This window comes from Panthera pardus, unplaced genomic scaffold, assembly GCF_024362965.1.
Source record: "Panthera pardus isolate Hobbes unplaced genomic scaffold, ASM2436296v1 HiC_scaffold_24, whole genome shotgun sequence".
In the NCBI taxonomy this organism is placed as follows: Eukaryota; Metazoa; Chordata; class Mammalia; order Carnivora; family Felidae; genus Panthera; species Panthera pardus.
This window is the reverse complement of record NW_026526810.1, coordinates 13,745,871-13,769,461: the sequence shown is the minus strand read 5'-3', so window position 1 is coordinate 13,769,461 and position 23,591 is coordinate 13,745,871. Positions and strand designations below refer to the sequence as shown.

The 23,591-nt window shown below is 44.5% G+C and overlaps 1 protein-coding gene across 6 annotated transcripts in view; it reads left to right on the top strand.

The window, feature by feature from the left end:
* The window catches only part of APBA2 (amyloid beta precursor protein binding family A member 2), a 267,756-nt gene that overhangs the window by 44,482 nt on the left and 199,683 nt on the right, over positions 1–23,591 (top strand). For 4 of the 6 annotated variants that reach the window (XM_053888783.1, XM_053888785.1, XM_053888786.1 and 1 more), the window contains exon 2: positions 2,930–3,036. The exons of the other annotated variants lie outside the window; for them this stretch is intronic. The gene's annotated coding sequence lies outside the window, so the exon portion shown is untranslated. The remainder of the gene's footprint in view (positions 1–2,929; positions 3,037–23,591) is intronic. 6 annotated transcript variants of the gene reach the window in all.

The window sequence follows — 23,591 nt, the reverse complement described above, 5'->3', positions numbered from 1 at the left end:
CATTGCTAGCATCGTGTCCCTCCCAACAGGCCAGGCAGCTTCCCTGTGCCGGCCCAGCCCTAGCTTGTCTGTTCACAGCAGGGTCACTTCATCCCACCAGTCACCATTCGTTGTGAGGTGGACCAAGCTGGCTGGTTGTCAGGAGCAGAGCACTAGCATTGGCCTGGCATGCCTGTCTACCCCCGTGTCTTCCCGTATTCTTTCTGGGGTTGAAGAGGAGTCATGGAGGGCACCGCTGAAGTTTACTCCCAGTCAGTTCGCGACTGGGGGGATATATGAGTTTCTGGAGTGTTTACCATTTCCTTGTGAACCTTTTTTCTGGGTGAGCCTTGTGAGCTGCTGAGTGTAGGGCAGGGGGGAGTGGGGAGGGGCACAGTGTCACCTGCTTCTTACCAGGGAGGGTCGTCTGCCAGACATTGCAGAAGGCAGAGAGCTGAGGACCCAACCTGGGCACATAGTAGGTTGGCTCCACAGTTGGCTTTTGAATGGAGGGAGATAAGCAACCAAGAAAGACTCTTTGGTTCCCAGGCAGCCTCACCTCCACCTCTGTGGATGGCCTCTGGAGGAGGAGTGTCCCTGAGAAGGTCGTTGTATTTTTAGCCTCAGGGACATGCTGCACATGGCAGCCTATGGCTCATGGCGGTTAGCAGGTTGGTGAAAGGCAGTTTTGTGCAGTGTGGTAATTATGCAGCTCTGGGGGCTGGCAGGAGGCTTTCCATACAGAATGCAGGGCCTGGAGTCATGGAGAGCAGGGGGATGTCATGAAGGAGCTTTTCTGTGCAGCCTCTTCTGAATAGCTCCATAAACATACCCTTTGGGGGACTTCTCTCCAAGGGACTTTGCAAGTCTGACCCCTACAGGGACCTCTGCATTTCTTCCGGGGACTTGTGGATGAGCCCTTCTCTTCCCAGGTCATCCTGCACCAAACTGACCTGATAACCCCCCTCCACAGTCAGAAACTTCTGGTGGCCTCAGAGCTTGGTGTTGAGTGCTCAGTATGGTTTCAGTGGCATGTTTCACCGCTTCTGCTGTGGCTGGTGTCTGTGACCCCAACCCAGTGCTCCCATTCAGAGCCCTTTCCCGGTCTTTGTAGCTCCTTGCATTGACTCTCCCCTTTCTTGAAGGCTATGTTTGAGGCCCGTGTCCTTGGTTTGCTGGCTGCTGTGGCATCTGTAGTCTGGAGTGCTGCCTTCATGAGGCCAGGTAGGCTCCTAGAGGGAGCAGGGGATATGGTTGAGAATGAAAACTGCAGAAGCCGGACAGACTGAGAAGAGTGTGTTTACTACTGAAGTTCAGGGATGCCTTTCCCAGTTGGGTTTTGAAGAGTGAATAGGAGTTTGTCAATAAGATTCTGGAGGAACAAAAAAAGGAATGACTCGAACACTGGCAGGAAAGGGGTGAAGCTCCAGTGGTATGGGGTCTTGGGGAATGATGAGGGGAGACTGAAGCAGTGGTCAAGGCTGAGGCCTGGGAGCTGTCTGCTTTGCATGCTGTGGTCAAGTCAATGACCATGTCATGTAGTATCATGCCTCCATGCACCCCATTAGTGTCCCTGGCTGTGGTTGGGGCAGGCACAGGTGTGGTTTGGCCTGGTTGTTACCTGCATGGACAGTGATGCCCTCGTCCATCGGTATTGGAGTGGGCCCATGGTTGGGGGTGGGCTCCATGTTTGGATTTAGGAGGCCTTCAGCTGGATGGCCTGTTCTGTGGACAGGGAACATGGCACCAGCCATCGACACTGAAGCTCAAGGAACCTAGGGTGCCTGAGTTGGTTGAGTGTCCAACTCTTGATTTCAGCTCAGGTCATGATCTCACGGTTCGTGAGTTCGAGCCCTGCATCTGGCTCTGTGCTGACAGTGCAGAGCCTAATTAGGATGCTCTCTCCCTCTCTTTCTGCCCCTTTCCTGCTCTCTCTTTCTCTCTCTCAAACAATGGATAAACTAAAAAAAAATAAAAATTAAAAAAAAAAAGCTTAAGGAACCTTGTAAGTCATGGGGGTCGGTGCCTTCATTTGACATGATAGGGAGACCAAGGTCTTGGTGTTGGAGGTGAGGCCTGAACCCCAATATCTTAGTGCTCCCATCCTCCTCTGAAGTAGGGAAACTGAGGCATAGGTAGGTTCCTTAGTCCTCCCAGGCTGTAAGAGGCAGAGTTAGGATGTCAGCCAAGGTGCCTCCGTAGTCCAGCTCCTTGCACAGATCCAGGCAATGGCCCATGCCAGGGTGGCCCTGGTCTGCAGGCTGGACGCTGCGCCCCCGTGTGTCAGGGAGGAAATGATGTCACTTGCACAGGGGATGACTTGCACTGTGCCCCCACATATGCATATATGATCACTCTGTCTTTGAAAAGGCTTTTTTCAGTGTATTTTGTAGAACTCCCAGCCATGTATGTCACATACGACTTTAAGATACTGCAGGTGACATGAAGCTCTGTATTCTGTGTAGCATTTTGCTTCTTTGGAAAACAAATTGGGAACAGAACTTTGAAGAATGTGCTTCATTTCCTGTTAGAGCAAGTGAAACCTGAAATATTAATGCTATAGGGTTTCCCGTGTCTTCTTCCAAAAGGGTTAGAGAAATACATTCCCCACTCTTTTCTATCGAGGCCCGGCCGCTGGTGGCCTCAAAATCGTTAGCTGTCTGTGTGTGCTGACCTTTGGGAATGAGCAGGAGGGCTCACTTGAAAACTTGGAGAGACTCACGATCTATTTGCAGCTCTTTGATTTTCAAAATGTTCAGCTGTTCTGCAGAACCTTGGAGTTCTGATCCCGCAGTTCCGAGCCGCCTTTGACGTTTCGGTGCAGGGAGTTGTTAGCCTCTTTTTTTTTAAACGTGTGGTCCGTCGCTCAGATAAGAGAGTTGCCATGTGTTCATACATAAGCAGCTTGCTTGCAGCCCATTGATACCCTATTTGTGTTCTCTTGTTTCAGTCTCTGGAAGATTTAAGCTTTGCTGAATCCCGTGTGGGCAAACCAGCCTCTGAGGCCAGGACCGTCCTGCGGATGGCTGAGAGTCCTCTTGGGCCTGGCGACTGCGAGTGAGTAGGACCTCACCACTCACTGGGTGATAGTCACCACTGTGCTGGGCCCCACCTGCCATTTCATATACACCTCGGCTCCCATGCTGAATGGGAGCTGAGAGAACAGTGTTGTGTCCTGTGGCCCTCACCTCTCTCTAAGAAAAGCTTAAATGCACCTACACTAAAATTTTTCATTGCTTTCTGTTTTTACAAATTTACCTTTATTTTGCAGAAAAAGGCAAGAAGGAGTCCAGGGTGTCCCTAGAGGACCAATGGCCACACAGTAGACTGTTTCCTATGACCCCGCCTGTGTCCCCTATCAGACTCACCAGGGTGCTTTCTGCTGCACTGTGTTCTGCGTGGCACTGTGTTGCCTCCCCAGGCAGCCCCCCTTCCAGTTAGGTGCACGTGGGCCAGGGACATCCAAGTGAGTGGCTCTCCCTGGGAGTGCAACAGGGCCAGCAGGATGTGGGCAGGGTCTCCCCGCCCAACCCTGACCAACTCCAGGCTACTCATCGACCCAGGTGGTTGACCTGAGGTCCTGCCATTAGGGGCTCTCTCCAGGGTCACCAGGTGGGGGCAGGGCAGCTTGGGGACTGGGGGCCACTGTGGAAAGTCTCCCCAAGTGGATGGAGCCGGGCACTCAGGCTGTGACTGAGGCATTAGATAAGGCTGTGTCTGAGGGTGTCACCTGTTGGCAGTGAGAGCCGCAAGCCTGTGTTAGCTATCTAGGGCTGCTGTGACCAAGTACCACAGACTGGGTGGCTTAAACAACAGAAGCTTATTTTCTCACGGTTCTGGAGTCCAAAATCAAGGTGTTGGCAGGGAGGGCTCCTTCTGGGGACTGCGAGGGGGAGTCTGTTGCAGGCCTCTCTCCAGCTCTCGTAGTTTGCTGACAGTCTCTGGCCTTCCTTGACTTGTGCTGCTATAATTGTAACCCCCACATAGCTTTCTCCTTGCGTCGTTATCTCTGTGTCCAAAACTCCCCTTTTTATTTTTTTTTAAAGTTTATTTATTTATTTTGAGAGAGAGTGAGCAAGTGGGGGAAGGGAAGAGAAAGAGAGAGACAGAGACGGAGGGAGAGAATCCCAAGCAGGCTCCACACTGTCAGTGTAGAGCCTGACGCAGGACTCGAACTCACGAACCGTGAGATCATGACCTGAGCTGAGACCACAAGTCAGACACTTAACCCACTGAGCACCTAGGTGCCCCCCAATTTCCCCCTTTTAAAAGGACACCACTCAAAATGGATTAGGGCCCACTCCAATGACCTCATCTTCATGATCACCTGCAGAGACCTTGTTTCCAATTAGGGTTTCATGCACAGCTACTGAGGGATAGGACTTGAATATTGCCTTGGGGGCCATAATTCAACCCATAGCAAGCCCCCTCCCAGGACAGGGCCCATCTTCCAGGTGCCTGTGGGGTGTGGTCAGTGGAGCGGCCCAGCTTGTCCTGCAAAGGGGAGAGGACATCAACAGCTGTGTAATCATCCCACATGAGACCTTTTCCTAGCAGGGTCCCCAAGTGCAGCTTACAGCCAGCCACAGCTCCCAGCCCACGTTCCGTCCTTCAGTGGCCAGTCTGCCTGGCCTTCCGGCTCCCTGTTTTTATACAGCACCTTCGTTGGCTCCCATTCTGCCCTCCCCCCAAATCCTTGCTGTGCTTCACTCTCCACCATCTGGTCCCTAATCCAGACCCCACTGAGCAGCTCAGTGCCAACCCCACTTTACACCGTCTTTCGGGAAACATCCTGACCCACCCCATTATGTCTCCCTCCTGCCTCTCAACCTGGCAGCATGGCAGCTCCTTCAAGTATACGTGGAGAACGTAAAAGCAGTAAGAGCACTATTTGTTCTGTACTGAGTGGGCCAGGCACTGTGCTGGGGGAGCCACACAGAGTGACTCCCTGAATGCTCGCTGAAGGCCAGGGAGGAAAGTGAGGTTCTTGGTCACATGCACAGACCTGGAAAGTGCCAGAGCTGGGATTTAAAATCACGGCTGCAGTTCCAAAGCCTCAGCCACACCTCCAACACTATGCTGGGTCCTGTTCTGGGTGCTGTGGAAACTGAGGTAGCTAGGACCCAGCCCTGTGCACAGGTGTGCTTACACAGCATTCTTGGCCAGGTCCTTTCAGGCTGTGACATGACATGCCCCACCTGCCCTTAGCCCCCCTGACAGCCCTGGGTTCGCTTTTTCAAATATTATTTTTATTTTATCGCTATCCTATACATATACATGTTTTAAGAAGTCAGGAGTTCTGTAAGGTTTGTGAAAAAATAGCAGATTCTTGGCCATCGCTCCTACTATCCCCACGCGAGCCCTGCCCTATCCCGCTCCCTGTGGACCACCACTTCCAGCTTTCAGCTGTTTCTTCTGAGATTTATCACACATTTGTAAAGATTATGCATGCACTCTTATTTCTGAACTTCCTATGGTGGTGAAAATGATTTTAACTCACAGTTTTCATTTCGTAGGGATGCTCTATTTAACCAGTATAGTTATTTCATAATTTTGGGTTAAATCCCTATAAAACGTGTATCAGTCAGGATAGACTAAATCAGGAGACAGTTAACACACATCCCCTAGATCTGAAAAAATTCAGTTTCTGATTAGCAGGTATAGTATTTATTTATGTTTCTGGCTCTCCTTTTGTTTTTGAGCAGTTTCAAGAGAAGATGAAGAAAGGTTTCTAACCCTGTTTCCTAAACACCAGAAGTCAGTCCAATTGTTCTTTAGCTTACTCTGGTTGGCTTCCCGCTCTCTCATCCCACTGAGAATTCTCATCCAGGTCACCAACACCCAGTGTTGACAAATCCAACACATGATTTTCTGTCAACATCCTGAGTGCCCTGCAGTGTTGGGATGTTGTTGTTGTTGTTGTTGTTGTTGTTGTTGTTGTTTTTTCCTCTCTCTCTTTCTGCCTTGGTCTCCATCTTAGGGGGAAAGTCTCTAGTTTCTCACCATTAAATATGATGTTATCTAAATTGTTAAAAAACTGAGATAAAATTCACATAACAGAAATTAACCAGTAACCAGCTTAACGTGTGTAGTTTAGTAACATTTAATGCTTCTCCTGTGTCGTGGGGGATCCATCCCTTCGATTGTGTTCCAAGACATTTTCATCATCTCAGAAGGAAATGCTCATGTTTGTTAAGTGTTCTGTCCCCATTCCCTCTCCCCTACCCCCCAACCTCATCACTCAGCTTTCAGTCTCTGTGGATTTACCTATAATGGATGTTTCCTATACAGTTAGAAATAATACAGTATGTGACCTTTTGTGTCACAGCCTCTAGAACTGTGAGAATTATTGTTACAAGCCACATAGTCTCTGGTACTTTGTTACAGCAGCCCAAATGGACTTTGATTTGGCATAATGTTTATGCGGTTCATCCAAGTTGTAGCAGGTATCAGAACTTCATTCCTTTTACGACTGAGTACCGTTCCATTGTATATTTATATACCACGTCCTGTTTATCCGTTCATCTGTTGATGGACATTTGGGTGGTTTCAACCTTTTGCCTGTTATGAATAATGCTATTATGAACGTGTGTGTACAGGTATTTGAATACATGTTTTCAGTTCTTTTGTGTATATACCTAGGAGTGGAATTGCTGGATCACATGGTAATTTTTGAAGAACCACCAATGTGTTTTCCACTACTGCTTTATTACATTCTCACCAGTGGGATGTAAGGGTTCCTGTTTTCCTCAACCTTACCTACTCTTATTGTTTTCTTTCTTTTTTTTTTTTTTAAAGTGATGGCCAACCATCCGGGTGTAAAGTGTATCTTATTGTGGTTTTGATTTGTCTTTCCTCTTGTCAAGCTAAGGATGGTCTCCTCAATGACTAATTTGGTGAATTTTTTTTTTTAAAATCAGGAATTGGTGTTGTCTTTTGTCTAATGCTTTTTCTGCATCAATTAATATGATCATATATTTTTTCTTCTTTTGTCGGTGTGGTGATGGCTTATATCAGTTTATTTTCTCATGTTGATCCAACATTGCATCCCTGGAATACATCTCACTTGGTTGTGATATATAATTCTTCTCAGATATTGTTGGATTCTATTTGCTAATATTTTGCTGAAGATTTTTAAGTGTGTATTCATGAGAGATACTGGTCTCTAGTTTTCTTTCTTGTAATTATCTGTTTTTGGTATTAGGGTCATACTGGGTTTATGATATAAGTCAGGAAGGGTTCCTTCCTTTTCTAATTTCTGAAGTAGATTGTAGAGAATTGGCATCCTATCTAACTTAAACATTTGGTAGAATTCCTAAGAGGAGTCATCTGGGCCTCGTGATTTTGGGGGGAAGATTATTAATTATTGATTCAATTTCCTTAACACAGATAGCTGTTTGGTTTGTCTTTCTCCTTGTATGAGTCTGGTAGTGTGTATCATTTAAGAAATTGGCCCATTTTATCTAAATTATCAAATTTGGGGGTATAGAATTCTTTGTAGTATTCTTTTATTATCGCTTTAATGTCTGTGGGATCAGTATTTCTTTCATTTCTGATGTTAGTAATTTGTGTCTTCTCTCCTTTTTCTTGGTTAGCTTGGTCAAAAAACCAGATTTTTAGTGTGTTGATTTTTTTCCTATCATATTCCTGATTTCATTGATTTATACTCTTTCACTATATTTCTTTTGCTTGATTTAGGCTTAAAATTGTTCTTTATCTTGGGGTGCATGGGTGACTGAGTTGGTAAAGTGTCCAACTGTTGAGTTTGGCTCAGGTCATGATCTCACTGTCATGAGATCGAGCTCTGTGTTGGGCTCTGCACTAAGCATGGAGCCTGCTTGGGATTCTCTTTCTCCCTCTCTCTTCGCCCCTTCCCTGCACATGTGCATGCATGCTCTCTTTCTCAAAATAAATAAACATTAAAAAAATTGTTATCTTATTTCCTGAGGTAGAAGCTTAGGTTATTGATTTTAGATCTTTCTTCTTTTCTAATGTATACATTTAGTGCTATAAATTTTTCTTTAAATACTGGTTTTGCTGCCTTCTGCAAATTCTGGCAACTGGTATTTTCATTTTTGTTTAGTTAAAAAATTTTTTTTTTAAATTTGTCAGTAATTCCTCATTGACCCATATGTTATTTAGAATTGTGTTGTTAAATTGTCAGGTATTTGGAGATTTCACCTGTCTTCCTGTTAATTGCTTTTTGGTTTAATTCCATTCTAGTCTAAGAAAATACTTTGTATGATACCTGTTTTGTAAAAAACTTGTTAAGGTATGTCTTATGGTCCCAAATGTGGTCTTTTTTTGTGCTATGATCATAATATTGGTATCTCCCCAGCCCCTACAAGTTCTTATGTTGAAATCATACCCCCCCCAAGTGATTGTATTAGAAGATGGCATCTTTGGGAGGTGATCAGGTGATTAGGCAGCGCCCTTGGGATGGGGTTACTATTCTTATGAAGAAGGCTCCACAGAGCTCCCTATCCCCTTCTGCCGTATGAGGACGCAGTGAGAAGTCTGAGACCCAGAAGGGGACCCACACCTGACCATGCTGGCATCCTGATCTCAGACTTCTAGTCCCTAGAACTATGAGAAATAAATGTTTGTTGTTTATAAGCCACCCAGTCTGTTGTATTTTGTTATAGCAGTCCAGTGGGCTAAGACACTTAGGTGAATGTTCCATGCAAGCTTGAGAAGAATGTGTGCTTTGCTGTTGTTGGATAGAATATTCTATAAATGTCATTTAGAAGCAGTTGATTGATAGGGCTGTTTGAGTGAACTATGTTTGTTGATTTTCTGCCTGCTTGTTATATCAGTTACTGACAGAGGATGGTGAAGCCTCCAATTATAATAATGAATTTGTCTCTCTTTTCAATTCTATCAATTTTTGCCTCATATATTTTAATACTCTGATGTTAGGTGCATAGCTGTTTAGGATTGTAATATCTTCTTGAATAATTGAATAGAATTACATATCATTATGTAATGCTCCCTCTTTATCCATGATGATTTTCCTTGTTCTAAAGTCTGCTGTGTCTGAAATTAATATTGGTACTCTAATTTTCTTTTGATTGGAGTTAGCATGGTTTATCTTTCTCCATTCCTTTTAACCTATCAGAGTCTTTATATTTATTTTTTTATTCCTTTTTAAAATGTTTATTTATTTTGGGGAGAGAGAGCATGAGCAGGGGAGGGGCAGAGAGAGAGAGACAGATAATTTGAAGTAGGCTCCATGCTGACAGTAGAGACCCAATGTGGGGCTCAAACTCAAGAACTGTGAGATCATGACCTGAGCCAAAGTTGGATGTTTAACTGACTGAACTACCCAGGCACCCCAGAATCTTTATAGTTAAAATGGATTTCTTGTAGCGAAACTATGGAAAGAGCCCAGATGTCTATTGACTGATGAATGGATAAAGAAGATGTGATATATATATATATCAATGTGTGTGTGTATGTTTGTGTATGTGATATGTGTATACATGATATATACACACATGTATACATGTATACATATATGTATATGATGTATATGATATATATATCGTATATATGGACACACACATATACACACAATGGAATATTACTCAGCCATCGAAAAGAATGAAATTTTGCCATTTGCAACAATGTGGATGGAGCTAGAGTGAGTTATGCTAAGGGAAATAAGTCAGAGAAAGACAAATACCGTATGATTTCACTCATGTGGAATTTAAGAAACAAAACAGATGAACATATGGGAGGTGGAAAAAAAGAAAAAAAGACAGGGAAACAAACCGTAAGAGACTCTTAAAGATAGAGAACAAACTGAGGGTTGAAGGAGAGAGGTGGGTAGGGGATGAGATGGGTGATGGGTATTAAGGAGGGCACTTGTGATGAGCACTGGGTGTTGTATGTAGGGGATGAATTTCTGAATTCTACTCCTGAAACCAATATTGCACTGTATGTTAACTAACTGGAATTTAAATAAAAATTTGAAAAGAAAAAAAATGGGTTTCTTATAGACAGCATGTGGTTGGATCTTGTGTTTTTATTTACTCTGATAACCTCTGCCTTTTACTTGATGTATTTTTAGACCATTCACATTTAAAGTTATTGTTGGAGTATTTAGATTAATATCGAACTTTTTAATAGCTTTTATTTTTGCAACAGGCTCTTTTTTCTTCTCTGGTTTTCATGGACCATTTTATATGATTCCATAATGTTCTCTTAGTTTATCATTTATATTTCTTTTTAAAAATTTTTAGTTCTGACCTCAGAGTTTACGATATACATTCTAAAATAATTGAAGTCTATCTTCAAATAATACTAAGAATACTTTTTCATATTAGTGCAAGTAACAGAGTAAAAACAGAGTATTAGTAATTCCCATTCCTCATGACATTGCTATTATTCATTCCACTTACCCATAAGCTATAATTACACAACATGTTGTAACTATTATTGCTTTAAATAAAAAATTATTTTTTTAGATCAGATAACAGTGACAAAAATAAGAGATTTTATTTTACCTTCATTCATTTCTTCTCAGATATTCTTCTTTCTTTATGTAGATTCAAGTTTCCAACTATATATTTTTCCTTCTGTGTGAAGAGTTTTTGAACATTTCTCTCGATCTGGCTGCTGGTGACAAATTCCCTTGGTTTTTGTTTGTCCGAGATAATATTTATTTCTTCTTCACTTTTGAAAGATAACTGTGCTTGGACATAGACTTGTAGGTTGGTGGTTTTATCTTTTAAAACTTTTAAAGATTTTCCTTTACTCTTTTCTTGCTGACATGGTTTCTGAGGAGAAATCTGCTGTTAACTCTTTTCTTTGTTCTTCTCTAGATAAAATGTTTCCACACCTCCTTCTGGCTTCTTTCATGATTTTCTCTGTTTGGTTTTCTGCAGTTTGAGTAGGTATTTTTCTTTTTGTTTTTGTTTGTTTTCTTTTTTTTAAATATTTATTCTGTTTGGTGTTTTTTGAGCCTCGTGTGGAAAATTTTTGGCCATTGTTACCGCAAATATTTTTCCTTCTCCATTATTTCTTTTGTTTCCTTTTGATGTTCCAATTACATGTATGTTACATCTCTTGATATTGTCCCACCGTTCTTGGATACTCGTTTGGCCCACCCTGCACCCATTCTTTTTTCTGTTTGTGTTTCAGTTGGGGAAATTTTGTTGACTTGTCTTTAAGCTCACTGATTTCTTCCTCAACCATCTCGAATCTACTGATGGGTATTCTTCATTTTCAAAGGTAGTCTTCATTTCTATTATAGATTGTTTTTAAAAAAATTTTTCTAGCATTTCTTTTTGATTCTCAGACTTTCTATCCTTGTGTTTGTATTACCAATCTGTTCTTCTGTGTTGTCTACTTTTCCCATTAGAACCCTTAGCACATTAGTCATAGTTACTTTAATTTCCCAGTATGATAATTCCAAAAACTATCATATGAATCTGGTTATAATGCTTGCTTTACTTCTTTTAAACATGGGTTTAAAAATTTATTTATTTATTTATTTACTTACTTATTTTGCCTTTGATATGCCTTATATTTTGTTAAAAGCCAGGCATATTATGTTGGAAACCTTTAGTGTGAGTGTTTGTAAATCTCATTAGGGATTGGGCTATATGTCATGTCTTCCTTGGTTTTGTCTGTCCCACCTCGACTGTGGCCTTCCCTTGGCGCTCCTGGTTAGAGAATCTGGGGTAGCTCCTTTAGCTTAATCCACTGGTGTCATACTGGAGCCCTGTGGTGTGGTGGAAGCTGTGGGGGAGCAGAAGTATTCTGTAATCTTATGATGAAATCTCCATCTTTAGGTGGGCCTGTGCTCCCAGCCTGTGACTTTCGCCAGAGTTTCTTCTCACATGGCTCTTCCAGCCCCCTTAGAGTGCCTGGCACACTCTAGAGAGAGAGGCTAGAGTGGCTTCAGTGAGCAAAATGCCCTCCCCACCCTTCCCTGGTGGCTTTGAGACAAGATTCTGGCTAAGTCTTTCCCCCTGGACAGCAGACCTTTGTTACGGAGAAGTTTCTGGGTGTTTCACAATGGTTATTTCCTCCTCCCTCTGCCAGAATCAAGAGATGTTTCTTGGTCCTTCAGATTTCAGGGGGCCGTCTGCAAACTTAGTTCATTGATGGGTCCAAGAAAAGTCACTGATGTTCGCTTTGTCCAGCTCTTTCTTATTGTAAGGGCTCAAGTGGCAACTTCCAAGCTCTTTTCGTGTTCGAGCTGAAACAGAGTCCTTCCCTGGGCTTCAGTTTTCCTCATGACTCTTGTCACCACCTAGAATTACATACAGTAAAACCTTGGTTTGCGACCATAATTCATTCTGGAAACATGCTTGTAATCCAAAACACTTGTATATCAAAGCGAATTTCAAGAACCTTTGGCTCAGTTGTGATCATGTGACATTTGGCGTCATGTAGTACTTGTATTGCAAGACATCACTCCTTTATCAAGTTAAAATTAAAATTTATTAGAAATGTTTGCTCGTCTTGTGGAGCACTCACAGAACAAGTTACTTGCAATCCAGGGTTTTACTGTACTTTATTTGATGGTTCAGTCATTTTTTGCCTGGCTTCCTCCTTAGAACATAAAACCCGGAAGACTGGAACATCGTCTGTCTATTCCCTGCCATCCTCACACCCAAAAGAGTGCCTGGCACATTCTGAATGAATAAAAGTGATAAAGTATGTTGCCAGGCCACCTGGGCATGGGTGGCTGCTAATTTGTACATTTTCTCCTGTGCATTGTGGTTTTGGTAGATTTGAAGCAGAGATGAATGTGACTACATAGAGGAGGTGTCCAGGTGTCCTCACCAGACAGAGGAAAAAGCCCAGGAGGCTATTGTTTGCCTCTCACAGGTACTGATGGTCTATCATGGTGGCTCTGGAAGCTGAGCTCCCTGGGAGGCAGGGTCGGCCCAGCCAGTGCAGAAGCAGGTACTTTTCTGTGGTCGCTTCTAAATGGCCCAGCTGTTTTGCCCTCTTATTGTGGATGAATCTTGCATCCCACCCCTTCCCCTCCATTCCCAGGACCTTGTTTTTGGGATTACAGTGGTAGGCCTTCTGCACATCAAGAAAAACAAAATCGCCCCCGTGCTCCCCATCTTGCTGATGATCCTGCTGCCAGCATCACTTCTCATGAACAGATTTTTCAACCATTGCCATCTGTTCTGCTCTTAATTACGAGTGTAAGAAATATTGTTATCCCGATTTCATCAGGGGAATGGGGAAGGGGGAGGGATATGTATTCTTAAAGACTAAAGTTCTCGTGGAGGAAGTGTGGATCTGGCACCCACTCACTAAAGATAAGGTTGCCTCTGCCCCAAATTGAGGCATTCACAACAGTTATTTTACTGAAAGGACAATATTGGCCCACTTACTTCTGTATAAAACGAACTTTTGGAGAAAGGTAGAAGTAGCCAAGTTGATGCCGTTAAAGAACAAAAATCCAACTGAGGATATTTGAAAATCTTATTGGCTTCATTAAATGATTCTTGAATCAGGCAGCACCCCATCTAGCAAGTAGAGGGGAGCTCTGAGGAGTTGTACAAAATGGATGGTTTTTATAGGAAGGAGGGTGAAGCAAGGAAGTTGTTAGCAAAAGAAAAGAAAGGATTGTCTCAGGCAGGGTCACTTTCCCTTTGGGGTAAGAGTTAGGTGGCCCATATCATGGAGATTATATAATTTTCTTTTGGGGAATGGAGAGGGCCCTGTGACAGATGACCTCACTGATGCTGATCAGAAAATTCTACACCAACTGAGCAAGACTACATTTCTGGGAGAGGCTGAAACTGTAATTGGGTTAGATATTAAGCCCCTGTTTGGTGACTTTGCCTAAGTGATGCCATTTTGGGCCTGGGGTTTTCTTTTTAACAATGCAAAGGCCCAAAGACCATGTCTCTTCACCTCTCTGAGGCCTCAGCCCTCTAGGATACAGGGTGAAAATGGGCTGGCAGTGATACATAGCGCCAGCTGCTGCTGGGGATGTTTCCGGAAGAAGGCCAAGTTTGGGGGCTGTTTTCTGCCCTCAGAAGCTCTTGTTAGTTTCCAGGCCCGTGCCCAGCTGGTAGTGCTAACCACCAAGCTGTGGCACTGGGTGGGGAGCCTCTGTGTCCGTGGCAGACCTGTGCCTCCCATTCTGTTGCATGACTTTTTACCTCAATACCCAGGGTTCGTTGTCTTGTGGCTTCGAAGACTGAAGAGGTGGATACAAAGCAAAATGAGCAGCAGGCAAAAGTTTAGTAGAGTGTGAGATCAGAAAGTAAGAATAGTTTGAAAGCTCTGTTTACAGAGAGGGGGCATTTGAAAGTGAATGCCTGCAACTATAGGCAAGGGACTTTGATTTACAGGTTCCTTCTCAGGTCCTACCCTTATTGTCTAGGGAACTCTAAATGCCTAGTCGTGCCTTTTTGATTGGCTTGTTTCTGTTGTATGAGGGGTGGTCTATGGCCATACTGTTGGTGGTCTATGGCCATACTGTTCCTTGTGGGTCATACGTTTTATGGTCTACTTGTTTTTAGTCAGGTCTTTTGTGAAATTCCTGGGGGAAGCCTGAGGGAGAGTAGGTAGTGTCTGTCACATTCTCAGGAGGAACTTTCCACCTGAGGGAGTTTGCTCAAGGTCAGACATTCCCGAAGAAATGTTTTATTTTATTTTATTTTATTTTTCAATATATGAAGTTTATTGTCAAATTGGTTTCCATACAACACCCAGTGCTCATCCCAAAAGGTGCCCTCTTCAATACCCATCACCCACCCCCCCCCCCCCCATCAACCCTCAGTTTGTTCTCAGTTTTTAAGAGTCTCTTCCGCTTTGGCTCTCTTCCACTCTAACCTCTTTTCTTTTTTTTTCCTTCCCCTCCCCCACGGGTTTCTGTTAAGTTTCTCAGGATCCACATAAGAGTGAAACCATATGGTGTCTGTCTTTCTCTGTATGGCTTATTTCACTTAGCATCACACTCTCCAGTTCCATCCATGTTGCTACAAAGGGCCATATTTCATTCTTTCTCATTGCCATGTAGTACTCCATTGTGTATATAAACCACAATTTCTTTATCCACTCATCAGTTGATGGACATTTAGGCTCTTTCCATAATTTGGCTATTGTTGAGAGTGCTGCTATAAACATTGGGGTACAAGTGCCCCTATGCATCAGTACTCCTGTATCCCTTGGGTAAATTCCTAGCAGTGCTATTGCTGGGTCATAGGGTAGGTCTATTTTTAATTTTCTGAGGAACCTCCACACTGCTTTCCAGAGTGGCTGCACCAATTTGCATTCCCACCAACAGTGCAAGAGGGTTCCCGTTTCTCCACATCCTCTCCAGCATCTATAGTCTCCTGATTGGCTCATTTTGGCCACTCTGACTGGCGTGAGGTGATATCTGAGTGTGGTTTTGATTTGTATTTCCCTGATGAGGAGCGACGTTGAGGATCTTTTCATGTGCCTGTTGGCCATCCGGATGTCTTCTTTAGAGAGGTGTCTATTCATGTTTTCTGGGTTATTTCTTCACTGGGTTATTTGTTTTTCGGGTGTGGAGTTTGGTGAGCTCTTTATAGATTTTGGATACTAGCCCTTTGTCCGATATGTCATTTGCAAATATCTTTTCCCATTCCATTGGTTGCCTTGTAGTTTTGTTGGTTGTTTCCTTTGCTGTGCAGAAGCTTTTTATCTTCATAAGGTCCCAGTAGTTCATTTTTGCTTTTAATTCCCTTGCCTTTGGGGATGTGTCAAGTAAGAAATTGCTACGGCTGCGGTCAGAGAGGTCTTTTCCTTCTTTCTCCTTTAGGGTTTTGATGGTTTCGATGGTTTCCTGTCTCACATTCAGGTCCTTTATACATTTTGAGTTTATTTTTGTGAATGGTGTGATAAAGTGGTCTAGTTTCAATCTTCTGCATGTTGCTATCCAGTTCTCCCAGCACCATTTGTTAAAGAGACTGTCTTTTTTCCATTGGATATTCTTTCCTGCTTTGTCAAAAATTAGTTGGCCATACGTTTGTGGGTCTAGTTCTGGGGTTTCTATTCTATTCCATTGGTCTATGTGTCTGTTTTTGTGCCAATACCATGCTGTCTTGATGATGACAGCTTTGTAGTAGAGGCTAAAGCCTGGGATTGTGATGCCTCTTGCTTTGGTCTTCTTCTTCAAAATTACTTTGGCTATTCGGGGCCTTTTGTGGTTCCATATGAATTTTAGGATTGCTTGTTCTAGTTTCGAGAAGAATGCTGGTGCAATTTTGATTGGGATTGCATTGAATGTGTAGATAGCTTTGGGTAGTATTGACATTTTGACAATATTTATTCTTCCAATCCATGAGCACGGAATGTTTTTCCATTTCTTTATATCTTCTTCAATTTCCTTCATAAGCTTTCTATAGTTTTCAGCATACAGATCTTTTACATCTTTGGTTAGATTTATTCCTAGGTATTTTATGCTTATTGGTGCAATTGTGGATGGGATCAGTTTCTTTATTTGTCTTTCTGTTGCTTCATTATTAGTGTATAAGAATGCAACTGATTTCTGTACATTGATTTTGTATCCTGCAACTTTGCTAAATTCATGTATCAGTTCTAGCAGACTTCTGGTGGAGTCTATCGGATTTTTCATGTATAATATCATGTCATCTGCAAAAAGTGAAAGCTTAATTTCATCTTTGCCAATTTTGATGCCTTTGATTTCCTTTTGTTGTCTGATTGCTGATGCTAGCACTTTCAACACTATGTTAAACAACAGCGGTAAGAGTGGACATCCCTGTCGTGTTCCTACAGTTTTTCCCCATTGAGGATGATGTTAGCTGTGGGCTTTGCATAAATGGCTTTTATGATGTTTAAGTATGTTCCTTCTCTCCCGACTTTCTCGAGGGTTTTTATTAAGAAAGGTTGCTGAATTTTGTCAAATGCCTTTTCTGCATCGATTGACAGGATCATATGGTTCTTATCTTTTCTTTTACTAATGTGGTGTATCACGTTGATTGATTTGCGAATGTTGAACCAGCCCTGCATCCCAGGAATGAATCCCACTTGATCATGGTGAATAATTCTTTTTATATGCTGTTGAATTTGATTTGCTAGTATCTTGTTGAGAATTTTTGCATCCATATTCATCAGGGATATTGGCCTATAGTTCTCTTTTTTTACTGGGTCTGGTTTAGGAATCAAAGTAATACTGGCTTCATAAAATGAGTCTGGGAGTTTTCCTTCCCTTTCTATTTCTTGGAATAGCTTGAGAAAGATAGGTATTATCTCTGCTTTAAATGTCTGGTAGAATTCCCCTGGGAAGCCATCTGGTCCTGGACTCTTATTTGTTGGGAGATTTTGATGACTGATTCAATTTCTTCACTGGTTATGGGTCTGTTCAAGCTTTCTATTTCCTCCTGATTGAGTTTTGGAAGTGTGTGGGTGTTTAGGAATTTGTCCATTTCTTCCAGGTTGTCCAGTTTGTTGGCATATAATTTTTAATAGTATTCCCTGATAATTGCTTGTACCTCTGAGGGATTGGTTGTAATAATTCCATTTTCATTCATGATTTTATCTATTTGGGTCATCTCCCTTTTCTTTTTGAGAAGCCTGGCTAGAGGTTTATCAATTTTGTTTATTTTTTCAAAAAACCAACTCTTGGTTTTGTTGATCTGCTCTACAGTTTTTTGAGATTCTATATTGTTTATTTCTGCTCTGATCTTTATTATTTCTCTTCTTCTGCTGGATTTAGGCTGTCTTTGCTGTTCTGCTTCTATTTCCTTTAGGTGTGCTGTTAGATTTTGTATTTGGGATTTTTCTTGTTTCTTGAGATAGGCCTGGATTGCAATGTATTTTCCTCTCAGGACTGCCTTCGCTGCATCCCAAAGGGTTTGGATTGTTGTATTTTCATTTTCGTTTGTTTCCATATATTTTTTAATTTCTTCTCTAATTGCCTGGTTGACCCACTCATTCGTTAGTAGGGTGTTCTTTAACCTCCATGCTTTTGGGGGTTTTCCAGACTTTTTCCTGTGGTTGATTTCAAGCTTCATAGCATTGTGGTCTGAAAGTATGCATGGTATGGTTTCAATTCTTGTATACTTATGAAGGGCTGTTTTGTGACCCAGTATGTGATCTATCTTGGAGAATGTTCCATGTGCACTTGAGAAGAAAGTATATTCTGTTGCTTTGGGATGCAGAGTTCTAAATATATCTGTCAAGTCCATCTGATCCAATGTATCATTCAGGGCCCTTGTTTCTTTATTGACCATGTGTCTAGATGATCTGTCCATTTCTGTAAGTGGAGTGTTAAAGTCCCCTGCAGTTACCACATTCTTATCAATAAGGTTGCTTATGTTTGTGAGTAATTGTTTTATATATTTGGGGGCTCCCGTATTCGGTGCATAGACATTTATAATTGTTAGCGCTTCCTGATGGATAGACCCTGTGATTATTATATAATGCCCTTCTTCATCTCTTATTACAGCCTTTAATTTAAAGTCTAGTTTGTCTGATATAAGTATGGCTACTCCAGCTTTCTTTTGGCTTCCAGTGGCATGATAAATAGTTCTCCATCCCCTCACTGTCAATCTGAAGGTGTCCTCAGGTCTACAATGAGTCTCTTGTAGACAGCAAATAGATGGGTCTTGTGTTTTTATCCATTCTGATACCCTATGTCTTTTGGTTGGTGCATTTAGTCCATTTACATTCAGTGTTATTATAGAAAGATACGGGTTTAGAGTCATTGTGATGTCCGTAGGTTTCATGCTTGTAGCGATGTCTCTGGTACTTTGTCTCACAGGATCCCCCTTAGGATCTCTTGTAGGGCTGGTTTAGTGGTGACGAATTCCTTCAGTTTTTGTTTGTTTGGGAAGACCTTTATCTCTCCTTCTATTCTAAATGACAGACTTGCTGGATAAAGGATTCTCGGCTGCATATTTTTTCTGTTCATCACATTGAAGATCTCCTGCCATTCCTTTCTGGCCTGCCAAGTTTCAGTAGAGAGATGGGTCACAAGTCTTATAGGTCTCCCTTTATATGTTAGAGCACGTTTATCCCTAGCTGCTTTCAGAATTTTCTCTTTGTGCTTGTATTTTGCCAGTTTCACTATGATATGTCGTGCAGAAGATCGATTCAAGTTCTGTCTGAAGGGAGTTCTCTGTGCCTCTTGGATTTCAATGCCTTTTTCCTTCCCCAGATCAGGGAAGTTCTCAGCTATTATTTCTTCAAGTACACCTTCAGCATCTTTCCCTCTCTCTTCCTCCTCTGGAATACCAATTATGCATAGATTATTTCTCTTTAGTGCATCACTAATTTTCCCCTCATACTCCTGGATGTTTTTTATCTCTCTTTGTCTCAGCTTCTTCTTTTTCCATAATTTTATCTTCTAGTTCACCTATTCTCTCCTCTGCCTCTTCAATCAGAGCCGTAGTTGTCTCCATTTTATTTTGCAACTTGTTGATAGCATTTTTTAGCTCCTCCTGGCTGTTCCTTAGTCCCTTGATCTCTGTAGCAAGAGATTCTCTTCTGTCCTTTATACTGTTTTCAAGCCCAGCGATTAATTTTATGACTATTACTCTAAATTCACTTTCTGTTATATTGTTTAAATCATTTTTGATCAGTTGATTAGCTGTTGTTATTTCCTGGACGTTTTTCTGAGGGGAATTCTTCCGTTTCGTCATTTTGGATAGTCCCTGGAGTGGTGCGGGACTGCGGGGCACTTCCCCTGTGCTGTCTTGAATAACTTGCGTTGGTGGGCAGGGCTGCAGTTAGACCTGATGTCTGCCCCCAGCCCACCGCTGGGGCCACAGTCAGACTGGTGTGTCCCCTCTCCTAGGGACGGGCCACTGTGGGGTGGCGTGGCCCGTCTGGGCTACTTGCATACTGCCAGGCTTGTGGTGTTGGGGATCTGGCGTATTCGCTGGGGTGGATCGGCAGGGTGCACAGGGGCGGGATGGGCAGGCTCAGCTCGCTTTTCCTTCGGAGATCCGCTTCGGGAGGGGCCCTGCGGCACCGGGAGGGAGTCAGACCCGCTGGAGGGATGGATCCTCAGAAGCACAGCGTTGGGTGTTTGCGTGGTGCCAGCAAGTTCCCTGGCAGGAACTGGTTCCCTGGCAGGAACTGGTTCCCTTTGGGATTTTGGCTGGGGGATGGGCGAGGGAGATGGCGCTGGCGAGTGCCTTTGTTCCCCGCCAAGCTGAGCTCTGTCTTCTGGGGCTCAACAACTCTCCCTCCCGTTGTCCTCCAGCCTTCCCGCTTTCCGAGCAGAGCTGTTCACTTATGACCTCCCAGATGCTAAGTCCAGCTTGCTGTCGCAACACACTCCGTGCGGCCCCTCCGCTTTTGCCAGCCAGACTCGGGGGCTCTGCTTGGCCGTTGGGCCGCCCCTCTGCCCCAGCTCCCTCCTGCCAGTCTGTGGCATGTGCACCGCCTCTCCGCCCTTCCTACCCTCTTCCGTGGGCCTCTCGTCTGCGCTTGGCTCTGGAGACTCCGTTCTGCTAGTCTTCTGGCGGTTTTCTGGGTTATTTAGGCAGGTGTAGGTGGAATCTAAGTGATCAGCAGGACGCGCGGTGAGCCCAGCGTCCTCCTACGCCGCCATCTAACCCAGAAGAAATGTTTTAAAATATGTGTCCCCCCCCCCCCCCCGAAGGGAGGGACCTTCAAACCCCAGCCTCTCCCTTTCTGTCTACAGAATCCTATCTTTCCCTATCATAACCCCGCATGTGGATGTGGGCAAATATTCTGTGGTTCTGAATCAGGTTTGGGCCAAACACTTGGAACAAAATGCACATACATACAGCACATGTGGAGTTTTGCAGCTGGAGGACACCAGGAGAATGTTATTGGAGAAGTGTGTCTAGTCTCATACCCAACGTGTGGTAATGCTGCTGTCCACCGAGACATCAGAGCCTGATGCCACTATATCCACTACATTGAATGACTTGGGGTGTGGAAGAAATGAGTGAAAGATAGCTTTTTCTTTTTCTTTTTTTCTTTCTACCACTGCTGTCATTTCGAACCTGCCCAACTGAACATTCAGGGAAGTCTTGGAACTTTCCGTTGGTCTAAGGCAATAAAATGTTCCTCTGGTTACTTTCAGTCCTAGGAATCTCATTTCGGTAACAAAATGAGTAATCATAGAATCTCTGGAGCTTCTTCCAGGTGGTTGGAGCCTGACCTGTCTTGGAAGGGGCGGTGGAAAGAGGGCTGTGTGTGTCCCCTGCTCCCTTCTCTCACCTCTGTCCCTGCTGGCCAGGGTTGGGCCTCTGCCTTTCTCCTGGTCTCCTGTGGGCCAGAACACTGGGAAAACTGGCTTGGGAATGTGGTCAGGGGGCCTCTGTCAATGCAGGACATGGGCATGATTGCCGCCTCTGCTGGTGCCCAGGGGCAGCTGGACTGCTCTCACAGTGTGTTGTCCCACAGCTGGTAGCCTCCCAAGAGAGACAGCCTGGAGTCAGTCACTCTGGAGCTCCTGGACTTTCAAGGGGGCCCCCACATTTTAAGTTACAGTGAGGACAGAGAGCTAAAGGGCACTGTGATTCAGAGGGAGTTCCGTGCCTCCACCCAGTAAATGAGGATCCCCTGCCTGCAGAGACCTGGTGCTGGAGACCTGAGATCAAGTCGTTGCCACCTTTTCAACAGGGCAGTGCTTCTCCTCTAGTTGCTGGCTGGAGACACACTCTCATTTTGCAAAGCTGAAAAAAATGACTTTCCAGGGTTTGTAGGGATGGGGGTCCACATGGTTTAGGAGCGGTTTCTCCCTGGGAGGGTTCCAGAGTGGTTGTTTTCGTGAGTTTGGTGGTGTCTAAGGGTTAATTGGGATGTTGTTGTCTGCATTTGGTTTGGAGATGGGAAAGCTTTATGTTTATTCAAATTAGCAGTTAATTTAAAATTACAATTTTAGTCTTAATTGTATGTATTTGGGGATCCCATTTAAGTCCCTGGAAATAATTGCAGAGTAATATTTTGGGAAGTTATATTAAAATGCACAGATGTTCGAGGAAAGAAAGGTCCCTGTGGGTGAGCCTCAGCCCTGGCGGGGAGAGGGTGTGCAAGACGGCTTCTGCGGCAGGGAAACAGGTGACTTCCACCTCCGCCTTGGTCTGCCTCTGGGCAAGGCTGCAGGTGAAGCCCCTTTAAACACAGCATTGGCTGGATCCAGCCCTCCTTTTGGCTGCTGTCAGGTGCCAGGAAACAGAGGCTGCATTGTCACTGTGGCACGGCCTGAACTTGGGTCAGTCGATGTCTCTGCTTCTGGTGAGGCATCTGTGAGAAGGGAGGGGAGAAACCAAGGTGGGGAGAGCAGGAGGGGTAAAAGGGTGAGGTATACCCTTAAAACTCTGAGACAGTATATGAGGGCAGGCGTCAGAGGTGGTGCTAGTAGAGGGGCTTCAGGTTCACCAGGACTTTGTTTCTGGAGTCCCCAGGTGGGCCTGCACCCTGCACTGTGTGGGGTTACTGGCTCCTGTGCCCAGGAGTCATGGGCATGGTGAATAGCTGACCCAGCATAGAGGGGTTTAAAATCTGAGGACAGCTCACCCCACAGGACGTCCCCGAGGAGCTCCGAGGGTCTCTCCCCTGCTCATGTATAGGATGTGGGTGCTTGATGGCCACTGGGCAGTCATGAGAGGGAGCTGCTTCTGTGACCAGAGCGCTGGGGGCTGCTGACCTAGGGGGAGTGTCCCAGGAGGCCTTGGCAGCCACCCAGTGGGCCTCTTCCCTTTGTCTTTGTTGACTTCTAAGTGTCGGTCCTGGGATGGTCCCCGAATGCCCCCTTCCTTCCTGCTGTCCTACAGAGCAGCTGGGCAGGGGTAGATGAGGGACAAGAGAGCCCCTCACCATGCTCTCCAGGCAGGACCTGCTGGGTACTTCCACCATGTCTTCCATGCCCCAGAGGCATCTTGTATGAGAGCTCTGGGCATGACTCACAGTGACACTTGCAAATGCTTGTTTGTGGCACTTGCAAATGCTTGTTTGTGGCACTTCCTGGCACAGAGGATTTTACTCAGCACCTTAATACACCTTACCCCTGAGGTCCCATTCAGAGCACTCCGTTCAGGACACACAAGTTTCTCCAGCCCCTCAGGAATTTCTAGGCCCCAGGTTAGGCTGGGCTAGGCCCTGGCACAGAGGTGTTGTCCAGACTCTGGAGCCCAGTGAGCCTACCAGGATGTGCGGATGAGCAGTGATGGCATCTGGGCAGGAGGCCACACTTTGTGCAGGGATGGGCGTGGAGAGACCCTGCCTCCCTGCCTCAGGCAGTTTTAAGAGCAGGAAACCTCTTGAACAGCAGAGAGCCAGTCTGTGAGGTGAGACCAGTGGGTGGACTCTGCAACCATGAGGGAAGTGTGCCCACACGCAATGTTGAGGGTCTTTGGGCCAGCGTGTGCTCTCTGCAGTTCACCTGCCTTCGCGGCCACAAAGGTGCACATGAGTTTTACCACACTCTTATCATCCCCCTGGGCAGTGAAAGAAATGCCTCAGCTTCTTGCAGGGGCCATTAGCAGGATGACTATCGCTTTCTAATGGTCGGTGGATGGCCCCCCCCTGAAGCGGGTTAGTCCTGTCTCGCCAGCAGAAGGGACCACAACCTCAATGGCCAGCCTATGACTTTCAGCACTGGGCAGATTAAAGCCAGCTCTGTCTCAACCTGCAGTGGGAATGAACATCAAGGCCCTTCA